Genomic DNA, 24,594 nt, shown 5'->3' with positions numbered 1-24,594 from the left:
TTTATAACCACAATAAAACAGTTTTATAGGAAGAGTCTCCTGGAAAAGGTGGCAAATCATAACCAGCCCTGCACGTATTCAATTTTACTAATCCTTTTTTATTTCTCAGTATCCTAAAAATTATCAAAGAAGTTATTACTCTTGACATATCAATATGATCTCTTAACTTCACAATGATTAATGTGTTTCCCTGAGTTTTTCTACACTAGAAATGAGGTTATTAACTTGCATTTTTCCCACAGAATCCTCCCAGTAGTAAGGGTTACTCATGTATGCAGCTTACCATAAGCTCTTACAAATAGATAATCCAAGACTGAGGGTCACATGTTTCTTAGACTAACACAGATTCCTAATAACTTCCCTCCAAAATTAAAGGTGCTTTCCATGGCTTACAGTGAAGAGTAAACAATGCCTCTTGGACAGAAGTTTCAGAAGAAGCCTACAAGGAGGTTGTAGCATAACTGCCATTGTCTTCTGCCCAAACATTTTCCTTGTGGCAGAAGAATTAAACAATGTACGTTAATACAGAAAAACTTCCAGACTGCAAATACTCTGTTATTTGTGTTTAGTGTTCTGATGTGTATCTGGAAACCGTAATTTGCTCCTAAAGAAAAGCATTAACACTGTTTGGGAAAACCACTTACTGTGGTGATGGTGTTAAACAGAGAGGCAGTTCAAAAGACTTCCACACCACAGAAAGGAGGATGCCCTGAAAATACAACATCTTTATATCTCTGTTATTTTATTCAAATTTATAATGTTCTTTTATAAAATTCTTGGCTCTCCTTAGCATGTCCTTTAAAAGCAGGGTGGTTTAAAGCAGATAACACACCCTAAAACCCCTCCCTTGACCTTCAGGACGTGGATCATGGCACCCACAGAGCATAACCCACCACTCAGTCACCCGCTCGTGCTACCCCACCTTCTTGTTTTTCCATTTTATTGAAAGCTGCTAGAAGCTTACCTTTTTCCTAACTAAGAGAATATGTTTAGATTATAGTCATGTTTAAATCTGGTAAAAAATATACCAAACATTTCTGGGCATGAAGAGGGAGAATGCATCTGGAATGAAAAATGCACTGTGCTAAAGCATCGTATGGCACCGGTTTATGTTTCCATTAACTCCTACATTTAAAAAGCTCTGTTGACCCCTGTCAGAGGCATTTATCTTAACATTGCAATGATTTATAAAACTCTTGCACATTTCTTTGCATGATTTTTTTTACCAAAACTAGACCTTTATTACAATATTGAGTTACATATTCTTTTTTTCATGGAATAGAGCTGGGAAAGAGATACAGCAAACTGTCTGAGCATTGGCATCTGTTTCCTACACCTGCTAATGTAATTTTTATGTATCTGCAAATGAAATCCTCCTGGGTTTCCAGTAACACCTATAAGCATGTTTTCAGGACACAGTGTGGGTCCTCTGGAGCAGCCGGGCAGGATGTGGCAGCCTGTCCCATCCTACTCCCTAGTCAGCAGCAGGGCGCAGGGACAGCCCTAGCTCCACACACTGGGCATCTCCCTGGGGATGAGGACAGGCCCAGGCCAGGTTGGAAAATACTTGGCAGGGCTGGGGGCAACCCAGGGGGCTGAAATGGAGTCTTGGGCCATAGGTAGGGTGGTGAAGGCCCTGGAGGGGGCAGGAGCTGGCAGCCATAGGTGCCTGATGGCCGTGACATGCAGGCAGCCATCATAACAGCATCAGTTGTAAATGACTGAATAAATATATTCATACAGTGAATAAGAATCAAAGCCATTATATATAAGCGCAGGAAAGTTGCCCTAAAAGTTGTAATGGGCAAGTACACTTCACCAGGAAACTGTTATGGATAAAACCACAGAATCAGCTATTGTGTGGGAAAGGGCATAAACAACAACAAGCAAAAATTGTGAGCAGTAGAATGTCACAAATCATCACCTTTACCAGTGTGATAAAGAGGGGTCTATTTATTATAAATTATCCTATCTTCCATGGTTTAAGATTTAGTTCAGCATCTACGCAAAATATATATTCACTGTTAACAGTCAAATGACACAGGTTTTATTTTACAGGTGAGGACACAGTGGGAAAGCAATTTTAGGAAGCAAATAAATGTAACCAAACAGCAAAGAGCTATTGCTAATATATTTTCTTTTTAGTGTGAAGTTGCTTAAAACGAAGGCAGCTGATTGACTACTGTGAATCAGATGGATCTCCTAGACAGTGTGATGAATGTCACAAGTTAGCATCTAATACCTGCCTAAGGCTTGAAAAACCATTCTGTATGCCATCTGTTATGGAAATATCCTGTTGAATAGGACTTTTGGACAAATTTTTAATCTGTCATTCTCTGTTTGTAAATGATATAGGGAATATAACACTTCCAGTATTTTTTCATGTTTTCTTACATAATGTCTTTCATATAAGTTCCTTGATTCACCCTGCAAAGAATTAGCTAATTGATTATCACTGGTATCAATAAAACAGCATTGAAACTAAAACAAAGAAGGATCAGTCTGACTACTCAGAGTCCAGACTAAGCTTTCTGCTTACTCCCAGATGTGATGCTCAGATGGAATACCTTAACTTTTCAATCTGAAAATAAATTTCAATACCATTACATGCTGGGGAAAGAAAAAAAACAAAAAGCACTGGAAGGCTTCTCTTTTCTTTGCAGTGTGAAATGAAAAAATCTGAATCCTTGAAAACTAAACTGTCATCTTCTGGCCATCTCTACCTTTAATGAAAGACAAAGTGCAGATCATACATCCCTATGATATTAAATGACAAGAGTCATAAATACAAGGCCTCCCTTAAAATTCGACAATATTAATATTGAGGATGTTATACCAGAAGGAATTTCCAAAAACCAACATCCATAATTCCTTATGGATGATGACAGTCAAGCTAGACTGGACCAAGAACTTGGATCTTTAATGATCATCCAGATAAGACTCCTTGAAATGTATTCCTGAATTTGTTTTCATTCATCAGCCTTGCATGTGAGCTAATACTCTCTTACATTTAATTAGTCACTTTGCTTGTAAACTGATCACACACTATTCAGAAATTATTAAGAGAAATGATAAATTGACAATGCCATTACTCCACTTAATCCTCTATCCTGTAGGAATATAAGACAGACGGTGTGTCCTGGTCTCATCTGGGATAGAGTTAATTTTCTTCCTAGTAGCTGGTACAGTGCTGTGTTTTGGATTTAGCTCCAGAACAATGTTGATAGCACACTGATGTTTTCAGTTGTAGCTAAGTAGTGTTTATACTATGTCAAGGGCTTTTCAGCTTCTCATGCCCTGACAGGGAGAAGGCTGGAGAGACATAAGAAGTTGGGAGGGGACACAGCCTGGACAGCTGACCCCAACTGACCAAAGGGATATTCCATAACATATGGCATCATGTTCAGTATATAAACTGGGGAGAAAGCTGGCTGGAGGTTGCTGCTTGGGAAGTGGCTGGACACTGGTCATATAGTGGTGAGCAATTCTATTGTCCATCATTTGTGTATTCTAATTCTATTAGTATTATTGTTAGTAGCATTATTGTTATTATCTTCCTTTATCAACCCATTAACTACCTTAATCTCAACTCACTAGTTTTCTCACTTTTACTCCTCTGATCCTCTCCCCCATCCTGCGGGCTAGGAAGTGAGCAAGCAGCTGTGTAGGGCTTAGTTCCTGGCCAGGGTCAAACCATGCTACTGTATTTCTTCAGTAATGTGTGGTGTGTGGCACCTTAGGAGCTAAGGAGGGGAACTTGAAAGGATTTACTGATATTTACCTATCTACTAATGCAAAATTTTCAGAGAGGTTTATTTCACAATCTTCATCTGTGTTGGTTCTCTGCCCTGTATAAATATGCAGCCATTGGATATTCTACATCTAAATTCTCAACACTATGTCTTTTCTCTCTTTGAAGATAAAGGCATTTAAATTGCATAATCCACAGGGCATTCAGACTTTGTAATGAAAATGACAACGAGGATTAAAATATGCTTGCCTCTGTGTTGTGGACTACCATGGCATCTGTTAACTGAGCATGTCACCTGTTCCAGCAAGTGCAGCACATCTTGAAGAACTGTAAGTTAGCATAGTTATGCCAGTGGATGAACTTGCTGATCCCATAGGCAGGTCATTGGTATTATTTTGATACTTCGTTCACAGGTCCCTAGACTATGTGCTGTCACAGAGAAAAGTCCTCACAACATGCTTGTGCCTTAAGGAACAACACTTGCTGGCATTTGAACAGTAGTCACCATCTGCTGCTTTTTTGGTTCATTACTGGCACAGACACAGGTAAGATGTCCTGCTCCATCCACCATTGTGTTTGAGTCTATCTAACAATATCAACTGACATCTGAACCTGATTTTTCTCAAGCACCTTTCGATTGCCCTGGAGCAAGAAAGAAGCTCAAAATGTCTGTCAGCATAGAGGCAAGGTTCCTTACCAGAAAGGAAGCCATACTACAGATGGGAAGAACAGGAATGACTATTCTAGTGAAAATGCTTGTTAAGTATCATTTCCCACTTTCTTTTCTATACATGTAACACACCAAAACTTCAGTAAAAGGAAACTTTTATAGTCTAGTAATCAAAGCTTTCTCTACTTCCACAGCCAACTATTACTGTTCTGGTCATCTGTGCTCACAATGAAATATCTCCCTCTCAATTTGGGAATTATTCTGTCTTGCACTAATGAGTGGTTATGATTCTTCTTATTCTTCTTATTTTTTTATTAACCAGCCTTCTAGGAAATTACATTGACAGCTGGAGATGGGGCACAGGCATTAGTAAGCCTTCTTTATTTACAAATGTTTCCTGAATTCTCCAATTTTTCTCTGATGCTAGGTGGTTATGTATTTAGTGAATACTTCCTGCCTTTTCCATTCCTCCAAGAAAATCACATAATGTAAGTACATCAAAGCTGTTGGCTATAAGGAATTAGCAAGGGATTGCCCTGTGGAGGGTCTCTCAGACTATGAATACTACTAATAAGGTAATAAGTATGAGAGTTTCCTCAATATGTAATTGCTCACTCTTCATCTCAGCAGGTTTTTCTTTACCTAATCATCAGCAAAATAACCCATGTAAATCACAGAATAGTCTAGTTGTTTGATCAGTCCCTTTCTTTGTGTTAGCCCTTTGATATTTAACCTCCCATTTCAGCCAGCTTTACAAGGATGTTTTCCAGAGAAACAGTATGTCTCATCTGATGCTATATTAATCATTTGGAGAGAACGTGTATGTCGCTAGGCTGGCAGTAAGTGTATGCATATGAAAGCAGGGCCAGTCATGGGCCACAATGAGTTTCTTCTGCAACAGACCAAGAGCCCTTCATCTTTAGTGCCTAGTGACCTAGGGAGCAGGTCAGATATGATGGCTGCTATAACAAAGACATTTCTTCAATACAAAAATGCCTTTGCAGTCACACTAGCTAACCAGTCTGAAAAATCTCAATTTTATTTGTCTTTAAAATAGTTCAAGATAACAGCACAATATGACTGACATGCTAGAAAAAAGGCTAACACATTAATCTTTTCCAAGCCATGACAGACATGCAAATTAACATCTGACTGGAGATGGTAAGCCTTTTGGCAAACTCTAAGTAACTTTTCACCTATTAACAAAAGCAACAGATAACTCCAGAAGAAAATAACTTCACCAGATAAATAAAACACTTGCATCTCTGTTATAAAAAAACCAACCAACCAACCAGAAAAAGTTATTGTGTTAAGCAATGGGCTATATTGCTCCTTTCTTCTCTGCAAGCATTTTTCTTTTCACCTAGCTTGTGAGAGAGCAAGCAACCTGCATGCTAACTGTAGCACCTTTACCTGTCATTTTCTGCTATCAAGCAGATGACAGCGAATTGTGTGCAAGCAGATGTTGAAAAGTAGTAACTTAGGATCCACTTGGATTCAGGTAAAGAATAAAAACCTCCATCTGGATCACAACAAAAGAAGCGTAATACTTTTCCGTTCTCCTATCCTGGGGCAACTTATCCAGCCTGACCCGAAGAATAAAATTTCTAAGGTCACCATAACGGAAAATTAATACCATTTATGTGTGTGTTACACTGGAGGTAAAAACTTAATACTTAATACAGAATTAATAATCTTTTCAACAACAGAATAAGCTTTTACCCATAGAGATACATGACACTCTGCAAAACTGCTCAGCGATTAAGGTTTGTAAGTTGTGTGGCAAATATTATAGGGATCTTAGTTTCTATCCTGCTTCATGGGATGAAAAGAAGCGTTTAACTGCTTGTCTCCTGCTGGTTTTGAATGAAAATCCAATGCTTCATTAATATTTATCCCTTTTTCTTCTAACCCTACTATATATGCTCTCTTTCGGGAGTTTTGGGAAAACCACCAATTATCACATCAAAGGTCATCAGTCCACCAGAGAAACTTCATCCTTAACTGATGAAGAATTGCTGTAGCTTTTGTAAACAATTCAGATCAGGCAAGAAAGTGTTTTCCCTCCTCCCTTCCCTCCTGTTACTCTGTTTGGTTTTATTTAATCAGCTTAGAAGACCTCCTTAGTTTTCCTGTGATGCCATACACTCTCCTAGACATCAAAAAGATTTTTATACTGCTTTTATACTATTTATACAGAGGGAATAAAAGAATAACAATAATTTAACCATGCTGCACAATAGGTTCAGTCTGAAACAGTCTGAAGGACTCTGCCTAGATTTCCCAAAAGATATTTTTGTTAAGATATGTTCTGAAGTTATTTGCAACTTACTTCAGTAGTAACAGTAGCAATAAAGAAGGTGGTCCATGCAGATGAAAATGACAGAGATGATCAAGTTACTGAATAGAAATCAGAAGAACACCGAAAAATGAAGACTCTATTCCTGCCAGCAGCAAATGTTAAATAAAAAAGGTGTGAGTCAAATCTCCAAGATAAATCAAGAAACTGTTTTCAAAATAATGTTATTTTAAAAATAATAAATGTTGTGTTCATGTTACTTATCTTTTGGCTTCAGAGCCTCTATGATTGTCCATTTTGAAAGTTTTTTTGGCAACCCTAGGTACTAAAGAACATCTTTTTTTTTCTTCCAAATGAGAGATAAATTTTCCTAGACTCATATGATGCCAAAAATGAGATGTCTGATAAAGCAGAGTGAGCTGGCAATGTTAAAATATGTTTTCTTCATGACTTAGGAAGACAGATCTGATGACATGCAGTGGAAAGGGCACCATATTCATCTGTGTTTCCAAGCTCACTGGAGAATGGATGACCAAACATCATTAATTCTGAATATTACTTTTTTTGGCTCTTGTACCTTTGCACAAGGAATTGATTTAAGTATGTGGGAATCTTGATGTTAATCACAACATGACTTCAGTGTCATGTAGCCTGCTAGCCTGGGCAGGTTAGTTCCACTAAAACAAAGTATCATTCAGTGTTTAAAAAAATAATAAAAATAAATCAATGAATTTGGCAGAACTGTCAGGGAATACTGCTCCACTTTGTCTGAAGTATCATTTCTTTCTGACCACTATTTCTGGGTCTGATTCTTTACACAACTCTTGTGGTCAAGTCCCATTAAATAAATCTTTTCTGCTTTATATGTGAAGCTGTGCAGGGAATTTTCCTTCATGGTATTACAAAGCAAATATGAATAATTTTATTCAATTTATTACTTTAATGTAATTAGTTAATTGATTTAAGTTAATAATCCATGCTTCTCTGCGCCTCCTTTAATGACAGAGACTAGGAGGGAACACTCCTATTACCAAGCCAAACCAGCTATATATTTCTGAAGCATGGTTTTCATTCTGACAGAATTAAAAGTTTTTAATTCCTCATTTCTCTTCTTTACAATAAACTAGTCTCACATCTCTGAGAGTGAAGATCCACATAAGAAGCCACAGAACCATATGAATATGAAATTTCAGCCTTTCTCAGCTCTGCAGCCATCCTTATCAAGATATGAACTGGTGTGTCCCTCCTGCATGAGAGACTTCTCTCATCATGTAGCTGTTTTGGTGAGGATCCTGTCCTTGCACTCATTTTGCTAGGGCAGAAGGTGAGTAGTGGGAGACAGGAAGAAGAGTTGTTTCTTCTCCTGACAGCAGAAAGTGCTGCTGTCTTCTTACTGTATGCTGGCAAGGTTGGGAACATTGGTGTTGCTACTACAGCTTTACATCACATAATTGGCTTAAATTCCTTGGATACTCTGCTGATGCAGGACCTCATCTACAGTTCATTTGCTTAAGGTGGATATAGTAATGTGTTTTTACTGTACTTTCATATTACTGCATCTACTCCTTGGGAACTCAAGATTTCAGTGTGGTTGGCCAAGCAAGGTAAACTCAAGAATTAGCTAGGAGCACTTTTTGTATATAAAACGGACTTTGTTAAAAAGTGACTTGAAATGTTAAACAGTTGGTGACTAAACATTTGAACTTGACTTCAGAACATGAACACTCTCACAGCAAAATATAGAGCACTGAGGAATTTTGCTGATGGCTATGGTATGAATGACCTAAATCATCCCCGAAAAGAGAGACATTTCTTCGATCTGCCACTGAGCATGTAAAACAAAGGAATCCGTGTAGTATAGCAAGCAAGCTTTCATTCGAGCAGTGAAACTTTACTGTTGTGTTTCATGATAAGTACATTTGGCCACACTGGTATTATCAGCTTCATAATTCCTAGCTACTGCTCTGTTTTTAGCCCTGTTAACTTTGGTACAATTCAGACAGATTTGAAGAGCACAGTAGAAAGAAGCCCCAGAAGCAGCTAAAAGAATTTCACTCCCGTGGACTTGAGGTCCACTGATGTGAGCTGAAAGGAGCTTCCCAAGTAGGGAACCATTGGTGAGAGACGAGGGACATGTCACAGGTCTGCCATGTGAAAGCTAAATATGCTGAACTGCCCTTAAGCAAGATCCTTCATGGTGAAAACGACAGCTAAGACCACAAAGGCTTTTTTTAAGCTTTCAGCTATAAAAACAGTGACACTATTCCTCTTGGATAAAAATCCACTATCGATATCAAACCCTTGTCCCATCAACACTCAGCTACAGTGCTATATCATGAGTAGCTATGAGTTGTTAGAAACACACTAAGGTTCTGAAGCTGCTGCAGAACCTTAGACTCCAGAAGAGTTACAGGACAGAAACTGATGAGCTAACAAAAGCTGCTCTGGTTAGCTGTTCTGTATGGTGTGATAAGCACTGAATTTCATCTACAAAAAAATGGTTCTTGAGCACCGTACCTAACATTTTCCTGAATTACAGTTCTGCAATAGGGACACCTTGAAGATAGATCAGTTTGCCTGTTCAATACACTTAAACTTTCTGAAGCTTTAGGGAAAGATGGATTTTTATGAAAGAGAATAGAACAGGCAGTGTGCTTGTGGCACAGAGACTTGTGCAGTTGTGGCTTTCTTTTTCCAACAGGCTGAGGAAATTCAGTTGAAGAATACAGTATCTGGATTACACCACTGTAAGGGTAAAGGTTGTACAAAATACATTGGATTTTTCATTTTAATCAAGTTATAGTGTCTCTATATGCTACAACAATCACACTGAAATAAAAGCTTCATGTGAAATACAGTATTCTTACTTACTGGCCCCAGGTACTGCATATTGCAAGACTGCTGCTTGTCTAGACACAAGTCCGTGACTAACTGATGATTAATTAGCTTAACTTATACTCTCATCAAATTCATTACTTTCATAAGTAATTTCTTAAATGACTTAGCTCATGTAGGCAAACTTGGGTAATTATTGACATAGTTCAAATAATTAAAACACTTGTAGCAAAAGGCTCTGAGAAATACAGTCAAAGTGAAGTCTTACCAAATGTGATGTTTTCTCTAGGGTCACAGGCAACAGATTTTCCTGGCTCCACAGAGCTTTTTTTTTTCAAAATCTGTTCCACATGGTGTGTCTTGGGTCCTTGTTTTGTTAAGAAAAGATTGAGGGACTTGCCCAGGCAAATAGCAAGGCATGGTTGGAACTACCTGTATTTATGCATTTCCAATGCATTTAGCAGACAATATTGACAGTAGTTCCCTTCTCAGTTTAGTCAATGTCTTAATTCTGCCATTTTTTACATTAAATGCTAGCACGTTTGGGTCACAATCTTGACTGCAGTTATAATCTAGAAATACTTACTGTATGTGATCGTTACCATCTGGGTCAACAGATGTTCTTCTCAAATATCTCAAATATCAATCACAAATGGATCAGACTGTACTCTAGTGATAAACAGGATCATCCCAATATATCTCTTATTCATCTTTCAAATTGTGAGGCTCAGTTAATTCATATTTTTAGAATGTTCTTGATTATAAGTTGCTATAGAAATCAAAAATATTTGCAGCCTAGAGAAACTTTTTTCAGCACAATTATTTTTCTTGTTACATTTTTTCTAATTATGTTTCAGTCTTGTCCATGGATCTTAGTTTTCCATTGTCTAACAGAATGTTTGAGGCTTGTGGATTCATTATACACAAGTTGATACTATAGTTTTAGAAACTCCATTACTTGAAATAGGACTTTTGAAGAGAAGAGTAAAAATATAGAAATTAATATAGAATCATAAAATAGCTGATGGAATATGCCAGAAGTTTATTGTCCAGAATTCTCTGCATTTGACAAAAAAAAATAATAATCAAGGGCCTCTAAGAACAAATTCATTTGGAAATGCTTCCATCAATATGAAAACAGATGCTTCAACTACAGCAACTTTCACAACCACCATTAAACCACTAAGATTTTAATAAAGCTGAGGCTAGGCTTTCAAGATTAGTCTAGAACATGTCTCATTGTCCTATGAAGAAACTATATATATATACAAACGTTAAAAGTTTGGAGAAACTGAAAGAATAAGTGCTGGAGTGCTATTTCATGCCTTAGCTTTTCAGGAGCTATCCAGGTCGTAGTGTCTCAGCCTAGGATTGATGCACTGGAGTCTCCTGATGTGAAGTACAATTTAAAGACAAATATACATCCTTAAAATTGATCACTTGTTGACAACTTCAAAACATCTACCTTACTAAAACTAAGTAAAAACTAAAACCCCCTCAACCTATAGATTTCTAGAGTGGACTTCTCTAGAAGGCCCATGCAACTCCTCCTGTCACTTCAAAATGATACGGTAGTTGAAATCAAAACCAAAAGAACCAAAAAAGAACAAAGTGTCTGAAATCTCCTGGCACTGTGCCTCCACTAAGAAACCACAAACACCTCTTCTAGAAAAACAGACCATGGTACAGAAGCAATTGCTTCATTCCCTTCACCCCTTTTTACCTGGCAGCATCAGGATTGCCACCAATGTCAGTTCCACTATGGGTTTGTCAGAGCAATATTGAGCCCAGATTAATACACCCTACTGGATACAGGTTGAGTCTCTGTGTTTCCCAGGGAACTGGCTTACCATGGAGCCAGACAAGATTTATATGGGCTTATTAGCTCCAGCTCTGTGTAATGCAAAAGCAGCTGTACTGATTACAGAGCTGAGATGCTCCTGGAAGGAGTGTAGAAACATTCATTTGGCTTTGAGCTTTAGCTAAATTCTGTGGCATGAATAATCTGCACCACATGGATACCAAGTGCTGAATGTATCCTGCTTCTGAATGGGTGCACAACCAACATATCTAGTGAGGTAGTGCTGAGATAGAAGAATTTAAGAGCTCTGAGCCTAAAAGAAATTCAAACCGTTCTTTATTTCTAGGCTGTCAGCAACTTGTTTTGCACAGAAAAACAAGACTGAATCTGATTATTTAAAGGAAGGTCAGAGAGTCAGATTCACCTTCACGCATGGGATCAAGCACAAAAATCTATGAATCACTTCATGTCTGTTTTGACTGCTTGTCAGTGCTTCTTAGGTCCTGGGCTGAGCCTCTCCTGTGGTATGAACATGCCCTTGAGGCCTTCTAAACAATTGGCCTTAGTTCTAAACAACTTCTGAAGGTGACGAGTGTTCTTACTTTATGGCAGTAATCATTATCTGGAATTGTTCAGACTCTACAGGACTAGCCCTCTAACTTCTGGTTTTAATATTTTCATTGGAAATGAATAAGTGTAATTGACTTATGTAATGCTTAATGGGAGTTAGCATTACTAAATGCCTACTGAGCACCCTGAATCTTAAACATGAAAAAAATAATCTAGAGTTACTTGCCTCATGAATACAGGCATATATATCCCCCCTGTGATAGGTAAATGCATATAAAAGTTAGCCATACACTGGATTTTAATTACCCCTGAGGGCCATATAACAGAATAGGTTGGAATTTATTCATGTTAAAATCACACTAATTTTAATTCAATCACTGTTTTTACTTTACACGTGCATCTGCGTCTACTTAAATAATTTCATGGGGTGGGATTCACCTCTACCTCATAGACACTAAGATTTAATTTTCAAAATGTTGGTGTCACTACATGAGGTAGGTGTCTAAGCTCCCACAACAGTCAGAAGGCAATCCAGGCTGTACAGTTAGGGGAACCTTGAAACTATTTGACTGTCCAGGTGCAGATCTCCAAGCTCCACAGGCTGTATTGACTCAAATGCTATTGCCTATAATGGGAGTCCAGATATGCACACACTAGCACCTACATCTAGGTCTCTGGATCCTATCTAGTAGATGAGGTAACTGGTGTCATTTTTGAGCTATTGGCCAACTCTTTTTACTGAAAAGATATTGAAAAGCACAAATTTGAAAGTTTTAGGATATAATCAACATACTCTACATACGTGGATTAAAATCTCCCTGGTGATGCTCCTTTAAGCTGTATGCAAAGGTACAACTATTGCACAATTACAAAATTAGAGAGGAAGAAAATGAAAAAATCACATTGGGGATGGTTTCTTAAATTTTCATGATTTCACAACTTTTGTCTGGGGAATCAATGATCACCACTACAAAACAAGGCTAGAGATTACAACAATGTCTATCTCCTTATCTACCTATATGTACACACACACACACAGAGATCCCAAACTTTGCTGTGAAATGTTTGGGGGCAAACTATATTGCATTTTCAAATCTTATTTAGTCTCATCTTCCATCTGCCATTTTTACATCTTCTGCAGCTTTCTGCAAAGATAAAAGGCATAAAAAGGAAAAGGTTCAGAGAAGTGTTAAAGTTAGGGAACCTTTTATAAGGAAAAATGTGACAAGAGGAAAAAGAGAAAGGAGGCAGCGAAACAAATGGCACAGATGTGAGAAAGGCATGTCCATGTACAAGTCTGTGCTGATAAAGCTAATCAGGTTCAGTTAAACCCTTGTAAGGACACCTCTAGGAACTGTGACACATATACAAACAAATTAACAATGTCTAAGAGTACTTGGGTCACTATAGCATGACCCAATGTGCTTTTCAGCAAGCATGCAACAAATTACATCAGTGCCCTTTCAGAGAAACTTAGAAGCTTAACTTCACAGGAGCAATTAAAATAATCCATACCTATCGTACTGCACAATTTAAGATACCGAAAGTTCCTTGGAGACCTAATGGTAGGCTTCTGGGTCTGCTCAGTTGTCACCTTGTCTACCTTGCACTAATTGCTTAAGACCCTGCCTTTTAGCTAAAGCTGTTTGGGAGATGCAAAACAGGCATGATTCTCCAAAGAAGCCCAATTTGTGAGGCACACATCAGCCATGGAAAACTCATGGGTTGCTGGGGATCCATCAGAAACTGGAAGCCTGAGGTTCAAGCACTCCCCCTCACGACGACATCTGGAGCTCCAGCTCCAGTCCCAGGAGTGTTCCTCAGTCATCAGGCAATAGTGATAAAATGTTCAGTCTACCTCTCCTGGGAAAGTTGCTCCAGGCAAGGTCCATATGCTGGGGATGAGGAGGAGCAGGGATTGGTTCTGCAGCTTAGCTCACTTGATGTGGGGACAGGCTGCTGTCATTCTTGAGACATTTCTGCTCTTTATCAAATGACAATTTTGTGATGATATGGAAAGAGTAGAAAGAGTTTAGGAGAAAGCACTGAGACTGAGGATATGACTCCAGGCTCCAAGTATCTGCTTCTCAGAGAAACATGATTGTAGCCCTGACCTAGGTATCTGTGTTTGTGCAAAACAGACAGCTATCTGGGATATCCATCCCTACATCATCCACCATAAGCTGCTTCCATTTCCCCTTGCTCAGACCACAGTCTGGGAGGAAAAAACCTCTCCCACAATTGCAGGTGTCTGACAATACTTAGCAAATTCTATTCCCAGAGATTTCTAACCTAAAGTCCCTTTACTGCCTTTTGCCCTAGAGAACGAAACTTTCCTCTGAGCATTCTTCACCACTCAAATGTACAGGAGAAGTCATGTGTACTCTGTGACTGTTTAGGAAGTTTCAGGCCCCCATCTAAGTGGCTCAATGTATTTTCTGATTACCTGTTAAAGATGACTCACAACATTGCGTAAAGTTTGCTATTGTTACACGACTTACTTTGTCACTCAACAACCCAGGAAGGAGCCAGGAAAGCTGCACTTCAGTGCTGCTCCTGAGTTTCAGCTATTTGATCAGGCTTCCTTCCCTAAGACCGATGTTTGCAAGTTTCACAGTGGCTGTTGGTTTTTGTAACTGCAATTGTAAGGCTAGTTTGACACGCCATAGCTAAATATATTTAAACAAAAAATGTGCTTAAAAAGGACTAAACATATAAATGATTCTATTTGTACCTAGTAAAGTCAGCTTCAAAATTGTTTGCTATTTAGCTAAGGGCATAAAAATTCCTTGGGAGGTCTGAACTAAATGAAGCGATAGATTTCAGGGTGGGAGGTTTAATAATTCCCCTAGCTGTATGCTCAAAGGTGCAGGGCCCTCTTGAGCAGAGGCTACATTTTGCCAAATTCATTGGATGAAGCTAAAAAGACCATGATCTACTCAAACACAGAAACAACTTGTCATTACTTGCACTGTCAATACCTGAAAACATGTGACCTTTGCTGCTGGCAAAGTAACATCTTATAGCCCAGAGGTACATTAAATGAGCTTAACGTAGAATCAGTTTGACACTAACATTAATCTAGGGCTTGTGGACTTCGGAGAATCACAAATCTTCTTTTATAGCTTCAAGCAGGTCAAACATCTCCCTGTATCGAAACAATTTTTGAGTTCACACAGGTAAAGAAAGTATCCATTATTTAAAATAAACATCTCTGAGACATATACAAAATATTTTAATTAAGTAGCTGCATTCTATCCTGCTTACCTTTTCTGTGCAGTTTTAACAGCATATATTATTCTACTGCTCACTAAACCCTTGTTTAGTTTCCTAGCATCCATAAAATTACACGTCACTGAAATGGCTGCATTTCAGTGATGGGTGAAATGATCCCTCTTGTTTTCTTCATATAGTGAAGTAATAGTGCCACTTGAAAATGTTTTTCTTTATTTCTACTTACAGAAAGGACATGTCTACAAAAAGAAAAAAAGTGAAACATAAGAGTCAGAGTCTCTTACGTTATTATCTAGACAGAAGGTGCGCCCATTTCAGGTTTCATTTTAAAATTCTGATCTACGTAAGTATTTTGTTGCTATTCAATATACTGATCAAGAATGCACATAAACTGTTGTTCTACATGAAAAATTCAAATATCACAAAGTGATACCTTCTTATTCAACAATATTTGTGCAGTGAATAGCAAACTTCAGAACTAATCCAACATCAAAAACAGATTTCCTCCACAGATACGTTTTGTTCAGATGTTATAATGGTGATAATCTAATGAGTAACTCTATATAGGGCATCTAAAGTTTGTAGCCAGCATCTAAAGTTTGTAGCCAGCAAATCTTTGCTACAGGAATATGTCTGATGTAGCCTATATACCTTCAGTAAAAGTGATTTATTAGGTAGAAGCTATGTTTGTAAAGTTGCTTGCAGAAGCTGCATAACTTTAACACAATCACTCTAACCATCATGAACCACGAAAGACATGGGAAATTCATGATAGTGGTCTTATGATAGAGTTACACATCAATGAAAGTTTTCAGAAATCAGAAGAACAGTAGAGCTGCTCTACCTTTGATATGTTCCTGGAATGAGACAGATCCACTCAGCTCTCTCTTATCACAATTTTTTTCCAGATAATAACCGTAAGTATCCTTATGCTGTCTATTCCAGTTAATCTCCTTTGAGTTAATAGTTATATCTTTGTTGCAGTTGTATTACAGCATCATGCTTCACCTTAACTACTGTATCACCCTCTTTATTTTAACCCTAGCCTATGCATTATGAGTGGTATAATATTCAGACTGGGAGAAAAGTCTCAGCAGAGAACCAGCAGAAAATTACCACACACCTGAGCTTCAGACAATGCACTCTGAAGATGGTCAACAACACTTGGTAGTGAATAGAAGGAAAATCATAGGGGGGAAAACATCAACACCTCCACTCCAAAATATTCTTAGAATACCTACCTTCTTTCATAAGGTTAAAAATTCATAATGATCCAACCGGGTACCTTGAGGTGTAAAGTACATTCACTATGTTCTGAATATCACAGATTATAATTCTTATGGAATTCTAAGTGTAACGCAAGCATGAGGCTGTGCAAACACAGTTCACCACTTCCACGGCATCACGGCCAGTAGTTGGGATATTTACGAATTTATCTAAATCACAACTGAAATTCAATGTTCAAGTTTCCGTATAAAAACTGGTTTCTTTTGTTGTCTTATGGTATTCCGGTTTATTTCAATAGCTGTGCACAGTTTTAAGTATTCAGAAACACACAGTGTACATGATGGTTTAATTTCGTACCATTGAAACTAGGAAGAGTGGTGGGGAAGGCCTCCTACCTAAAAGAAAAAGTTATTGTGTGTAGAAGAATCTAAAGATGCTGGTGAAGAATGTTTTCATTTCAGTTACAATTACTGTGTCATCATATCTCTATTTGTTTTCAATTAGTTGCATGGTTGAACATCGTCAGTCAGTCATGTCTCTGACTATTTATAAATATAGAATTAACGGCTATAAAGACCTGCTTTGTTAATCACTGGTTATATTTTATTGCCTTAGTCATCTTAATTTACATCTTATAGGACCTGATCACGGAGAGGTCTGGGAATGCCTTCAGTGGGAACTGGTATGACCTGCAGCTTCCAGGATCAGTTCCTACAGATAAACATGCTCACTGGGCGATACATGGCTGCCAAGCTGTGAAGCCTGGCATTTCTCCACGGCATTTATGAGCATCCCATTACTGCATTATCCAAGCACTACATAATCTTAAATGTCTCTGTCCTGTGAGATGGTGAAGCAATATTTTCCCTATGGCATTGACTGTAGCACTGTCATGCAGGAAATCTTGCCTGGAGCAAGGAGGTGAGCCTCAATTCCTCTATCAGCTTAATCAGCTGATAGAGCTGATTAAGAAACCCCAGTTTTCTCACTGCAGTGTAGCACCAAAGGAGCTGAGAAGGGGATGATGACTTACTTAGGGAATCTCTCATGTACACCTCTTCTCTCCTCTGTACACACTCCTATATATTAAGAACTGGAAAACTGGCTGGAAACCCATGAATTTTTCTTCCACCCGAGGAATAAAGTGTGAAACACGGTGAAATTCTTCCCAGAAGTAATATCTTCTTTCTCAACATTTCTTTAGGTGAGAGCCTGCACTTCACTTGTAAACAATCTGGTTGCATATCAAGACACAAACCTACCAGACCTTTACATGACACAGATAAGCAGCCATTTTCTTCTTCCTTCTGGGAACAGATTGAGGAGGAGGTAGGGAAAATTATTACAACTTGAGGAAACAATGAGAAAGAAATGTTGTCTTAGATCCGTAAAACTGCAAGGCAACAACAAATGCTGGAAAGTTTTCCCATTAGTGTTTCTTGGCCCCAAGTCAGTAAGCTGCTTCATTGCTATGTCAATCGCACATATACTTATATAAACACATGTCCAAGTGCTTTTCTCACTGCAAGTAGATTTAAGTAGTTGAAGATATGTAATTTTTTTTCAAGATGTCCAAAAAAGTCCTCTGTGAAGAAATGTCAGTCTCATCCATACATCTCACTCAAAAAGCATTTACAGTTTTCATATTACTTTATATCACCACTGATGTCCCATTAGGCAGTTCTGCCTGGTTGTATGGTTTTGTTTTAACTGTTTTCTTTTGTCATTCTGGTCTTAATACATATAGTCAGAAAAGAGTTTCCTTTCTAGTATTCTTTTTTTCCATTCCCTGAGTATATCACGCAATACAGTTCCTGTGTGAACCTCATGAAGCTCAACAAGGCCAAGTGCAAGGTCCTGCATGTGGTTCAAGCACAAATATGGGCTGGGCAGAGAATGAGTTGAGAGCAGCCCTAAGGAGACGGACCTGGGGATATTGGTTGACAAGAAGCTCAACATGACCTGGCAATGTACACTTGCAGCCCAGAAAGCCAACTGTGTACAGGGCTGCATCAAAAGAAATGTGGCCAGCAGGTTGAGAGAGGTGATTCTGCTCTCCTACTCTGCTCTCAGGAGACTCTACCTGGAATGCTGCATCCTGCTCTGGGGCCCTCGGCATGACAAGGATGTGGAACTGTTGGAGCACATCCAGAGGAGGGCCATTAAGATACTCAGAGGGCTGGAACACCTCTTTATGAATACAGGCTGAAAGAGTTGGGATTATTGAGTCTGGAGAAGTTTCCAAAAAGACCTTAGAAAAGCTCCAAAAGGGGCTCTACAAAAAGCTGGAGAGGGACATTTTACAAAGACATCTAGCGATAGGACAAGGGGGAATGGCTTCAAACTGAAAAAGGATGGATTTAGATTAGACATTAGGAAGAAATTCTTCTCTGTGAGGGCAGTGAGGCACTGGAACAGGTAGCCCAGAGAAGCTGTGGATGCCTCATCCCTGGAAGTGTTCAGGGTCAGGTTGCATGGGGCACTGAGCAACTTCATGTAGTGGAAGGTGTCCCTGCCCATGGTGGGTAGCTAGAACTAGATGATCTTTAAGTTTAGTTGGAACTAGATGATCTTCCAACCCAAACCATTCTATGACTCTATGATTATATGGTAATTACAATCTTATTGATAATACAAATAAAGATATTTTGTATTTTTGCAAAATCTCAGATATTTCTGGATCAAATTACTGGCAATAGAAGTGTATGGCTAAAAAAAAATCTCAGTTCTTCTTAAATGTTCATCTGAATGGAAATATTTGGAAGGGGTACAGGAAAACATGACACATACAATTCTTTTACAAAATCCACCTTAAAGACACTTCTTACATGAAATATTAGAAGTATTTTTATCAGACTGTGCATGTCTTACTTTGATGCCCTTGCATTGTGCCATTCCTCCAGTAAGGCACAGTAATATGACTGATAATGGATAGGAAGGAAGTGACTTGGCTCTTACAGGAAAATAACCCCACCTAAATTTAGGAAAAAAAATCATAAATACTCCCAGAGACGGGCAATTTGACAGCTTGATCTTGTAATCTTAAGAGTACACTTATACAAAAGTTCCTGCCTTCATTCTGGTGCAGGTTAGAAACGAAACTATTTGGATCTATTTTGCTCTTGCCCGTCTCTCTTTTCCCAAGCCCACACTAAGCATAATGCCCACCAAACTGCTGACCGCCTGTTCCTCATTAAGGCATGCAGTGCAGAGAAACACACCAGCAAGAAAACCAATGAAGCAACATAATCAGCAGCTGAGAACCCTTTCCCACTAAGTAGCAGGAGGAAACGAAGGAGAAAAACCTCATCCTTTTTCTTTGGAGCTCTACTGGTGTGAACTAATTTAATAGGGATGAGCAGCCACAAAGGCAAACAAGTTAAGTGACATGTGGTAGGTTACAGATATACTAAAAGCAAATCCCTGAGTCTTCCTTTTCACAGCTTGTAAAGGGAAAACTCCAAGATCACAGACTTTCTGCTGTATTGACAGTCTGTAAAAAAAAACTCCCTCTAGATCTTAATCAACAGCGTATATAGAAAAACAGAAAGGGTTTATGTGTGACTGTGTGATGGAAAAGAAAACCAAATGGAAATGGCACTTGTTTACCAGGTAAGATCAGAAATGTGATGTGGGCAAAAAAGTAACAAAATAGAGAGGAAATGAAGGGGCAAAGTTGTGTCTTCTTGGAATATCTGATTTTATCAGCTATAACTATTGCAGTTAAAATTCGCTTACCCTAATGCATTTAGGTGGAACCCCCCTTATCTTTCAGCTAATAATCCCCTTCTAAGTAATCTTCTTTTCCAAACTGAGAAACTTGACAACATGAGAGGAAAAAAAGTTGAGAACGAATCAGTTTGTTTGCAAAAGTGGGATACACTAGTGAGAACTAAAGTCACTGATGTCAGAGATCACTTGGGAGGGATGCAGAAGCAAATAGCTTCTTAGAATGCTCGCTAGCAGATAATCTTTCCGTGGGTTTGTGTCTGAACATGTATGCGCATGCAACACAGAGATGTACTTCTGTATCAGAGCATTTTCCTAAGGGACTTACCTATTTTTGGTAGGTATTTCCTAGTGACCTTATAGCAGGAAACAAAGAAAACCCCTCTAGATAAGGAGATGAAGACACAACAAGATCCTAGATAGAGAAAGGCTGCCTGACTGCAGATTCAACACAACTTGGCTGCATCCTGTGCAGACAACTAATAACAGCAAAACATCACAGCACAGAAAGAGAAACCCTACAAAAAGACAGTAGTTTTGCTGTACACCTCCTAGCAGGACATTTAGCAATACCTTTGTTGATAGACCAGTGACTGTGTCCTCAGTGTGCATACACTAAAATGAAGGGTGGTGATGCAGTGAACTGCAAGAAAATGTTACAAGTTCTGTATCTCTGTTCCTAAGATTCTTGACCTCCCCTAGCCTCTCCCAGCCTGCTGGGATTTTTGCAAATTATTCTGTGAGACCCATTTTACTATACATCCAGGTTTTTTGCTTGGAGATACCACTGATCAGTCCAGTACTCTTGACCTCATGTGGACTCACTCTCTTAAGTCCTGTATCATGCAAGCCTCTCCAGTTCTTGTTTCTAGATCGTGCTCATTTCAGATGAACTAAAATGGGTTTTTCAAGCTCTTATACTTCCCCAAAATAAACTGGGAACCATATATATCTATTTGGAACTGGGACTGGGATATGTGTGTGTGCAGTAATGAAACTACGTTTCTAAAAAATCTGACCCCAAGGGTTAAGTTGTATTCAACTTAATTAACTGAAGTTGGCTCTTGGAACGTCAGCGGATAATGTGCCAGGAAAGTCTTTGCACTGAGTGTGTCATTAATAGATTATATACATATGAAACATGATTTTTAAGCTTCAGGTCAAAAAGCCGCCTTTTCATTTTTCTTGGAACTTTTCAACTATTTTATCCATGGTGCAAGTGATAACACTTTATTTCATAATAAATATTCTGAAAGCATTTCTAATACTAACAAATATGAATTACATTTATGCATACTTCACAGTTATAGGTTCACTGTATGAGATATATGACCCAAAACCTGTAGAGAAAAAGTATGTTTATAAACTTCTCTTGCAAAATCTCTCTAGAACAGCAGATGAGGTAGTCAATAAAGAGTGAACCACTAAAGTTTCAGGTTAGATAAATAATGTCCAAGCTTTAAAAAAAAATAAAAATTAACCTTTGAATCTGCAAAAATTGCTTGGAAACCTTCCAATTTAACTCCTTTATAAGACTATTTGTGTTTCCTGCCTTTGGTAGACTGGGAACATGGCTGAAATGATCACTTGTAATTTCACTGAGTAGAACTGGAAGGTATGGAAAATAATAATCCAATGCATTCTCTTCATCAAAAGCAAGATCACCCATTGAAATGATACCATTTCATAACTTCCACTTCTGTGAAAATCTAAGGCATGCATTTTCTTGCCCCTAGTCTAGTTAACCTCTTTAAGAGAAACCTAGGAAAAATACAGATAAACCTAGTAAAAATTTAGATAAAATTGGGAGAGAACATTAAGATGTAAATGAAGTTATTAACTAGATCATCGGTATAGGACAGCCTGGATATCCTGATATGTGGTATGCAAGAAAATAATACATGCTTTACAGGGGACCAATATACAGCCACACATCTGGAGGGAAAATAAAGCAGATTGAATAATCTCACATTAATTCCTATCATTATGAAACATTATCTAAAGATCTGGAAACTTAAATATTCTGTAATTAAAATAAACTATGAGCTAACATGTCAAAGAGTAAGTGGTTCCAACAAAAGTCCATACAAAAACTTGCACGTGAAATAAACTTGATGTATACCAGCTGTCTTTCACAGCTAGTAATGTCTTAATTTTAAATCAAATTTACCTCTGCCACGCATATACCTGCTACTAAATCACATGTATTTGCAAATTGTTTAACCAGAAATACTTTATGTAAATGAGGTGACAGAAAATAATACAGTTAAGGGAAAAAATGAATCTCAGAGCATTTTGAACTTCCTGCTCTGTGTTCTATCATGTGGCTTTATATTTTTATTTGTTAAGCTGAGACGAATCATTTGATACTCAGTCTAGTGCCATAATTCCCACATCACGAGGCCACCACACAACTTGCTATGACCTCCTAATTCCACCTAAAAGTCAGCCAGACCTTGAAAGCACATAACTACTGCAGATATTTTGGAATTGCTTTGGCAGAGTCCAATACGACAGCTTGCATAATGCTTTCTCTTTACCATGACCAGCTGCATACAGTGAGGTTAGGTTCAAGTTTTCATAATCATCATGTTCACATAAACAAGGGAAAATTCCAAACCATTACTTTTCACTTAATGTATATCTTTCCCTGCAGGAAAAGTGCGCTTTTATCTTGACATAACTGAAGTCTATAAAATATTCCTTTTTGTAAACTCACGAAAGGCATACGTTTTGTTCACAGGATATTATTCAATAACCACAAAACATACCATTCCTGGATGTCTTAAAAAATAGAAAGTTAATAGTAGCAGACTTTGGATTGAAAAGCTATCTGCGTAATCATTTACTGGCTTACTAAAATGTTAAGGGTCCTTGAGTTAGTCTTGAGCCTTTAAAGTTTGGCAGGACAGAACCTCCAGAAGATTTACTACAGCTTAATTATTGACCTGACATAAGACTTAGGCTATGTAGCACATGCTGATGGCTTCTTTGGTTTAATTAATTAATGAATAAGCATTATATTTTTGTACCTTTGAAGATTTCCTGAAATTAATGTGCCTTGGTTAATTTTCATAGCATTGGGTAGAAGTCTGTACGTCTTGCATAGTGAATTTATTACAGGCAAAACCTGCAAAAAGGGGAGAGCACATTAATACTTAAAACTGCTAGGAATCACACTTTTCAGTTTTAACACAAGCTCTGTTCATACTGGATTTAGAATTTGTTTGTAAAACTAAACTAAATAAAATAAACTAAATTCCTGTTTACTTTGCCGAATCACTCCGCAGAATCAAGTTTATCCATGTATAATTACCTTGCTTACAAGTTAGCAAACTGCCATATTTAAAATAATTGAAACTTTACATTTTTTAAAAATCATGACTTCATTGTGTTTTGTTCATCATTAAAGTAGCTATCAGTGTGTACCTGCTATTTCAGAGCCTTAGTACAGGCAAGATAACTTACGGTGGATGTTTTTCTACATGAGAAAAAAAAAAAGAGCAATTTCTACTATTGTAAAATAGTACAGAAAGGATAACCTATATTCTATTTAGCTATCAAAATCAAATGAAAGTGTTTTCCTTTTGCACTCCCTGTGAGAAAGCTCTATCAAATTTAACAGCACTGTAGATCTTCAAGTTCAGTGTAGTCCTACTGTTTGACTAACAAAACCTTTGCATCTCCAGCCCCAGATTTGAATGGACAGTTCAAATATCCAGATGTTTGTTATTAAGTTCTATAACTTGTTGACACATTTTCCAGGAATATTTGTAATATTTGAATAGAAATTTGGAGATACTTGCCTTGGCTTTCATAATTGTTCATTCATTTACTTGTTCTTTACTAAAATGAGGTAATATTGAAATCATATATAAATTACCACAAACAATAGTTTTGTCTATAGGCAACTGAAAGGTAGCTACTAGTATCTAGTATATTAATCTAAATTCCTCAATCATCTTCTTCCTTTGGTAAGAACCTACTGGTTCATATCTACTTTCTCCTCTTCTAGCCTCAGCAACTATTAAGATTCCAGATCTCACAGGTGACTCTAGTCAGGAGAAAGTTTCACTGACAGAAAAAGGAGCTTTGCTTCATTTATTTTGATGAACACAAGAAATATTTTGTTGACATGAGCTATAGTTTCAGCCTTGACGAGTCACAATCTTCTGACAGAAGAGACACCACCTTCCCCCACTGTCCTGACAGTGAGTGTCTCCAGCATGTGTCTGCACACACTCCCGGGGCTGAGGAGGGCCAGAAGAAAGAACTAATCCGCCCAAGTACTAATTGTGCCAGCCAAAACCATAACAGTAAAACAGCAAGCAAGATTAGTTTTCAGATGGGTCAGCTCTATCACATGGCTCCCTGTGTTGTTACACCACTTCCAGTGCCATCACAAGAAATGAGGAGAACCAGGGGCCACCACCCCAGCAGTCAGAATGTACAACATGATGCTCCTGGCTGGAATATGG

At 38.1% G+C, this 24,594-nt stretch overlaps 1 protein-coding gene across 6 annotated transcripts in view; it reads right to left on the bottom strand.

The window, feature by feature from the left end:
- SULF1 (sulfatase 1) overlaps positions 1-24,594 on the bottom strand; it is a 121,878-nt gene that overhangs the window by 75,351 nt on the left and 21,933 nt on the right. For 3 of the 6 annotated variants that reach the window (XM_027725414.2, XM_039379847.1, XM_027725409.2), the window contains exon 2: positions 23,149-23,246. The exons of the other annotated variants lie outside the window; for them this stretch is intronic. The gene's annotated coding sequence lies outside the window, so the exon portion shown is untranslated. The remainder of the gene's footprint in view (positions 1-23,148; positions 23,247-24,594) is intronic. 6 annotated transcript variants of the gene reach the window in all.

This window comes from Pipra filicauda, unplaced genomic scaffold (assembly GCF_003945595.2).
Source record: "Pipra filicauda isolate LSUMZ 115617 unplaced genomic scaffold, ASM394559v2 scaffold177_size2800117_pilon, whole genome shotgun sequence".
In the NCBI taxonomy this organism is placed as follows: Eukaryota; Metazoa; Chordata; class Aves; order Passeriformes; family Pipridae; genus Pipra; species Pipra filicauda.
The sequence above is the reverse complement of the archived record's forward strand: the minus strand, read 5'-3'. Positions and strand labels throughout refer to the sequence as shown.